Below are 7452 nucleotides of genomic sequence, written 5' to 3'. Positions count from 1 at the left end.
AGTATCTAATAACACATGCATTAAATTCTCAACCCATGTAAAAAGAAAAGGAGTATTTGTGGCACCTTAGAGCCTAACAAATTTATTTGAGCATAAACTTTCGTGAGCTACAGCTCACTTCATCGGAAGCTTATGCTCAAATAAATTTGTTAGTCTCTAAGGTGCCACAAGTACTCCTTTTCTTTTTGCGAATACAGACTAACATGGCTGCTACTCTGAAACCTGTCAACCCATGTAGTACATTTCTATAAACCCAGTGTGTCAACTACCTAGAGAGGAGAGGTTACCTGTACATCACTCTTGAGTGAGTCTTTACCATTCACTTTCCTCAAATACCTCTTCTCCAGGCAGGTTAGCAAATCTCTATGAGTCTTTCAGGATGTTTAATCCCCACTCTGATCTTCTCATGTCAGCCTTTCATTGGAGTCTGAGTTGTTCTCTTGTTCCTTGACAGTTTCTCCTGTGTGCGTTGATGATAAAGGAGCAGTCAGATGGAAAATGCCAGAGTTCACATCTATTGTCAATGTGTTCGAACTTTCTAGGATTACTCATAGAACCCTTCAATTACATCAAAATGTGTCCCCCTGGTCTGTCTGGACTACAGAAGATCTTGGATGCAGCTGTTCTTTGGCCCCCACTTATTAGAGGTGTGATTCCTCAGGCACATAGTATCCCCAGGGTTCAGAGACGGGAGATCACAGACCCTTTTGTCAAAATAATATTTCTGCTTCTGCTTTTTATTTTCTTTCGTCTTCCACATGGTTTCATTGTTATGAGCTTTCAGTAGGTTACCAGTACTGGTATATTAGATCTGATCTTTCTTCCCATTAACAGCCACGTTGGAGAAAAGCCATTGTTCAGGGGTGTACTTCGGTAAACCAGCAATGCTTTACACAAATCACCTTCACTGTCAGAAGTCTTTTTCATAAGGGTTTTTACTGTCCATAAAGACCTTTCCACAAGTCCATTTCATTGGGAATTTTCGTCACAAAACATCACATCCAAATTACCCCTCAATCTATGGCAAATTGCCTAAAATCTGCAGTGGAAAATTGTGGCCAATTATCGTTAAAGATTTCACCTGGAATTCCATGTCTGGAGAAGATTCCCTTTGTGCCAATTATCACTGACTTACTATTAGGATGTGCAGTGTGTAAATTTCTAGATACAGAGAATAATAATCTGTGATTATTAAATAATCGTTTGATTGCCGGGTAAATAAGTCAGTGCCGACCTTCTCATAAGGCCTTTGTGGAACTGGATGCACTTGACTTTTCTGCATTTGGGACCTGCAGTATTCTGCAAAATGATTATTTTCCCCAAATTTATGACAGTGTTTCCCAAAGACAACACATTGTTTGGGGCCATGCTGTGATCCACACCTTCCACATGACCATGTGTACCCAGTCTTCCCTCTAGCTTATGTTGGATCATATTAAAGAAGTTCTGTATTAAAATCACAAATGAGTTTGATTCCCCATAGTTTAAATTCCAGGGTATTACTAATTAAGAGGTCTCTTGGGTTTTGGTACTGTTTCTCTCCCTCTATGTGTGAAACTTGCAAGCTGCTAATTGCGTTAGTACATTCTAAGACAGAGTCTGTTCTCAAAGCAATTCACAGAGACTCAAAGCAATACTCTAACAACAGAAACAGCACCCAGAGACTCCCCGCCCTTTTGTTGTATTAACAATTGTGATTAAAATAGAGATAGAGGATGTATGTGGATGGATGCTTGGTGTGGATAATAACTGAATGATCAGGGAGGTGCCAGCCTAAGAATCCAGTGTCCATCGGCTGAAGAAGGCGTCAAGTGGAAATAACCAGAGGACCCCCGGAGGGCAGACTGGAATCCACCCAACAGCCTCAAGAATGGGAGAACCAAAGAACAAGATAACTTCTTGGATCCGTCAGGAATGTGCTATCTGCTGATTGATTCAGCAACAGCATGATGAAGCAATTCCCATAGACTGGCATAGGAAGAAATTCCTATAAAAATAGACTCTTAAAAAGTGAGAACTTTGGGGTCTGATTCTGCAAACCAACTTCCAGGAGCATCAGATGAGCATCTGACAAGGCCCTGCTCCCTCCTCATGTCCAGGCCACCTGGCCAGTGGCTTGGCATGAGCAACTCTAAGGCTGGTAACTATGATGACAACCTTGCAGAACCTGTGTGTGTGTGTGTGTGTGTGTGTGTGAATGTGTGAATGTGTGAATAAATATGAGATTGAATGGAATGTTATAGCTATAACTAACTGCTTACTATGATAACAACCTTGCAGAACCTGTGTGTGTTTGTATGAATGAATGAGTGAATAAAGATGAGATTGAATGGAATGTTACAGCTGTAACTAACTGCTTACTATGATTCTTTCTGTATTCACAATAAATGTGGTATTTTGCCTTTTTCCCTTTAATAAGATCCTGCTGGTTTTTAATTTATTGGTATAACATTTTGGTGGAGAATTGCGAAAGGGGGAATATTGGTAAAAAACCTCAGTTATTGTAAATATTGGTGTGCACACCGCCAGCTCTAGTGAGCTAGGCATTTCTATTAGGTTAACCAGACCTGCTGGCCTCCGAGAAGGTAGCAGGGGACCTGCTGGCCTCCGAGAAGGTAGCAGGGAAAACAGATTAAACCAGACCTGCTGGCCTCCGAGAAGGTAGCAGGGGACCTGCTGGCCTCCGAGAAGGTAGCAGGGAAGAACAGATTAAACTAGACCTGCTGGCCTCCGAGAAGGTAGCAGGGAAAACAGATTAAACCAGACCTGCTGGCCTCCGAGAAGGTAGCAGGGGACCTGCTGGCCTCCGAGAAGGTAGCAGGGAAGATCAGGTTAACCGGACCTGCTGGCCTCCGAGAAGGTAGCGGGGAGAAATAGGTTAACCAGACCTGCTGGCCTCCGGGAAGGTAGCAGGGGACCTGCTGGCCTCCGGGAAGGTAGCAGGGGAAAAACGCATAGATTAAGCTATGATTTCAGAATCTTGGCTGTGTCACTTGCTAAGTAATACCAGCAGTGACAAAGAGATTGATATATCCATGTTAAGATGTTTAAAAGAAAACAGGGTAAGCCAGTACCAGAGGGAGGAATGGAGTCAGAAGGAACTCCAACCTCACCTTTTGTTAAAGAAATTACACCTTTTAAACAAAACCTTCAAAAATTTGGGCACAGTCCTTGGACTAAACAAGCCCTAGCTGATGTCTGCACTATTTCGGACCTGGAGGATAGATTGGCTCAGTATATCCTCATATACAAACCTTCTAGTGCTGCCAAAAGAGATGCAGCAGCAATTTGGTTGTTGTGTGAGGCATGTAAGGATTCTTCCCTCCGCTTGTCTTCATGTAAAGAGGAAAAGGCACAAACGGAAAAGGGAGCAGACAATTGGAAGGTGCTGGCTACAAATACCCAAAGCCAGCTGAAAATAGTGAAAGAGGCACTCCAGGAATACAAAAAGAGTGAAAAAGTTAACTCTGCAGAGGCTGGAGGGAGGCAGCTAAAGGGGGAGAAGGTCCTATGTATGGCACCCCCAGGCATAATTACAAAGATAAAGAGTTAAAAAAAAAAAAAAGTTAACTCTGCAGAGGCTGGAGGGAATTAAGCAGCTAAACTTTGTGAAAATGTTAAAAAGGAAAAGTGTTAGAGAAAGAGCATTCTTGGTTTCTTTGCAGCCATTCTGAAAGAAAAATGGGCCCTTTTCCAAAGGAATGTCTGTAAATTAGCCAGGCAAAAATAAACTATCTGATTAAAATCATTTGACTGGACAATTTAGTCAAATTTGCTAAAAGAACATAAGAGGGTTCTATTGGAACTTAGCTGCCTCAAATGTATAAAGGGAATGTAAGATGTAAAAAAACAGAGCAACGTGGAAGGGATGTTAAAGAAAAGAAAATGTGTATGTATCTATCTGTGTGTGTGTAAATATGTAAAGTTCTAAGGACCAGTTGGTTTTGTTTTTGTTTTAAATAATGCCACTAAAAATCCATTTGACTCTTTAATTCAAAGTTGCAAAACTGACAGACCTTTTTGCTAGACACAGGTAATTAGTGCTGTTTGGCTTTGGGATTTGGCATTCAACCCTTAAAAGGTAACTCAATGCTTTACAAAATTTAAAATGTTTTTAAGTTGTGGCTGCAGCTGGGCAGTCAAAATCAGGAGAATATAAAAAAAAAAATTTTCTCGATTCTTTTTGTTTGTTTGTTTGTTTTTGTAACAAAATAACAGATGAGAGTTGTAGAAAAAAAAATTAAAAAAACAGTGCCTCTCTGAAGCAACAGCAGGGGTGAGGTGCACAAAACAAAAAGAAGCAATGTGAGAAACACTGAGTCTTAAAATGGCTCTGAGTAATCAGACTGTCACTTTGATAAAGGTACATGAAACCTCTGCAAGCAAAAAAAAAAAGGAATAGTGACACCTTATGTAAAAATGGATCTGGATAATGTTATAGAAGTTAAACTATGGAAGGAATGTGCATTTGCCCCAGAACATGTGCAGGGTATATTGTAGAAGGGGCAAAAGAAATGCAAACATACCATGCTACTTAATTAAAATGCTATTAGGGCTCCAAAGGGAGCCACAATAGGTTGGGTTTTCTTTTTCAGATTGCTGTGTGTTTTGGAAGCAGAAGTTAAAAGTAATCAAAACTCTGGTGAAAGCTGATTGTGTCCCTTTTAAGATAGAGTCTCTGAGCTGCTGATGGCTTTAAATCCAAAAGCAGGAAGCTTCTGTGAAAATGCAAATTACCTAAATGATAAAGGAAGGAAAGAACTAGCAGCACAAAGGAGCTGCAGATAAAGGACATACCTGGTCAGCAAACAAATTGTCTAAATAAAAGGCATGGGATAACAAGATAATTTTAATAAATTTAATGATAATAAGTATCCCTGTAACAACGTATAGTGTGTATGATTTTTGGAAAAACCCTTTAAGGTCGTATGGTAATGATGCTTCTCAGTTATTACCTGTAAATAAAACTTAAAGCTTAACACAGCAGGAAAAACATTATAAACTTGGTCTGCTGTATAAGAAGGAAAACTCAGGGATTTAATGACTAAACAGTGGGATAATTTCCCCATAACCCTTAAAAGATAAAAGCCATTGAAACCTGGCCCACCTATAGAACAAAAACAGGAAAATGTGGGGGCAATTCCTCTGTTTTGCCTGCAATCAGCAAGGGTATTTGTAAAAGAAATATTTTAAGCAATAATCTGCCACCCCAAAAGGGGTAGAAACATGTTCTTTTTGTCTTTCAGAAAAATCAGGAAAAGCTGATGCCAGCTGAAAAGTAACCCAATACCATGAATCTACTGTCACAATAGAAATTGTGTTTTGTGTTCTATGTTTTGTCTTGTGTTTTGTCTTGTTGCTAGCACTGTTGTGTGTTAAAAAAAAAAAAAAAAAAAAAAAGATACTGAAGACCTGCAGGAACTTAAAAATAAATTAAGCTCTCTGTCCCAGCTACAGGACAGCCTGATACAAAAACAAGTACATGCCAACGTAGACTTGGTCCAAATTGGTCTGGGTAACCTAAAAGCCCGATGGAATCTTTGGCAATGGCTTAATACTACCACATGGCTTATGCATAAGAAAAAAAAAAATTAGAAATAGGAAACTACACAGCCATAGCTATGGGATGCACTGAAATGCAGATACTTGCACTAGCTACTTTGGAACACAAATGTCCTGGGTCATATTGGGAAATATTAAGGGTTTGATGCATTTGTTAAAACAAAGAAAGAGATCATTGTTTGACACTTATCAACATGAATGGATGCAATATGTTTCCAGTATTGTGAAACCAGACTTGTTAATGGGAGAAATTGTTGTCAAAATTGCACACCAACAGTCCCTGGAGGCAAAGGTATTGAAGGTTAACCCACTCCCCATATTACACATGGGATCCTTCTGGCTACCCTGGACCTTGAGCCAGTGGGCTGGGGAGGGAGGGAAGCTATTGGACACTAGAGGTTGTACCGAATGGACTCCTCAAAAGTGGGTGTGCCTCACCTTGCCTGTTGCCCCAGAACCTTGTAGTAAAGATACATCACTAGGATCGTGTATGTGGCATGAATTGGAATCACAAACTCAAATTGCCTCACAGTACCTTCTCTTGAATAGGCTACCTAGAAAGTGACACTGACGATTATAAATCTTAGTGTCAAAAGGGGGATTATGTTGGATCATATTAAAGAAGTTCTGTATTAAAATCACAAATGAGTTTGATTCCCCATAGTTTAAATTCCAGGGTATTACTAATTAAGAGGTCTCTTGGGTTTTGGTACTGTTTCTCTCCCTCTATGTGTGAAACTTGCAAGCTGCTAATTGCGTTAGTACATTCTAAGACAGAGTCTGTTCTCAAAGCAATTCACAGAGACTCAAAGCAATACTCTAACAACAGAAACAGCACCCAGAGACTCCCCGCCCTTTTGTTGTATTAACAATTGTGATTAAAATAGAGATAGAGGATGTATGTGGATGGATGCTTGGTGTGGATAATAACTGAATGATCAGGGAGGTGCCAGCCTAAGAATCCAGTGTCCATCGGCTGAAGAAGGCGTCAAGTGGAAATAACCAGAGGACCCCCGGAGGGCAGACTGGAATCCACCCAACAGCCTCAAGAATGGGAGAACCAAAGAACAAGATAACTTCTTGGATCCGTCAGGAATGTGCTATCTGCTGATTGATTCAGCAACAGCATGATGAAGCAATTCCCATAGACTGGCATAGGAAGAAATTCCTATAAAAATAGACTCTTAAAAAGTGAGAACTTTGGGGTCTGATTCTGCAAACCAACTTCCAGGAGCATCAGATGAGCATCTGACAAGGCCCTGCTCCCTCCTCATGTCCAGGCCACCTGGCCAGTGGCTTGGCATGAGCAACTCTAAGGCTGGTAACTATGATGACAACCTTGCAGAACCTGTGTGTGTGTGTGTGTGTGTGTGTGTGAATGTGTGAATGTGTGAATAAATATGAGATTGAATGGAATGTTATAGCTATAACTAACTGCTTACTATGATAACAACCTTGCAGAACCTGTGTGTGTTTGTATGAATGAATGAGTGAATAAAGATGAGATTGAATGGAATGTTACAGCTGTAACTAACTGCTTACTATGATTCTTTCTGTATTCACAATAAATGTGGTATTTTGCCTTTTTCCCTTTAATAAGATCCTGCTGGTTTTTAATTTATTGGTATAACACCTCTAGCGGTGGTTTTCATAGTGAGTGGTTCAGCTCTTTGATTTGACCTATTCTGAATATATTCTTTTGTACTCAGTACATGTATAACCTCTTTTGGTGAGTTCAGCTCTTTGGCTTCTGCCATCACAGTTTCTGCTACCCTGAATATTTGGAAAGCTTTTTCTAACGTTAAGTCTCCTTCATGGAGCAGTCTCTCTCTTAACACATTGTCTTTAATGCCACAAATGATTCTATCTCTGACCAGAGATTCTGTCAGC

General features: G+C 40.2%; 1 long non-coding RNA gene across 1 annotated transcript; it reads left to right on the top strand.

The window, feature by feature from the left end:
* The first annotated feature begins 1437 nt into the window (after nt 1-1437).
* Nucleotides 1438-6953, top strand: LOC141986653 (uncharacterized). Its single transcript, XR_012639341.1, has 2 exons — nt 1438-2392; nt 2937-6953. It is a non-coding gene; the product is annotated as an uncharacterized LOC141986653 (long non-coding RNA).
* The last annotated feature ends 499 nt before the right edge of the window (nt 6954-7452 follow it).

This window comes from Natator depressus, chromosome 4 (assembly GCF_965152275.1).
Source record: "Natator depressus isolate rNatDep1 chromosome 4, rNatDep2.hap1, whole genome shotgun sequence".
Lineage (NCBI taxonomy): Eukaryota > Metazoa > Chordata > Testudines > Cheloniidae > Natator > Natator depressus.
Note: the sequence above shows the minus strand (reverse complement) of the source record. Positions and strands in the feature narration are given on the sequence as shown.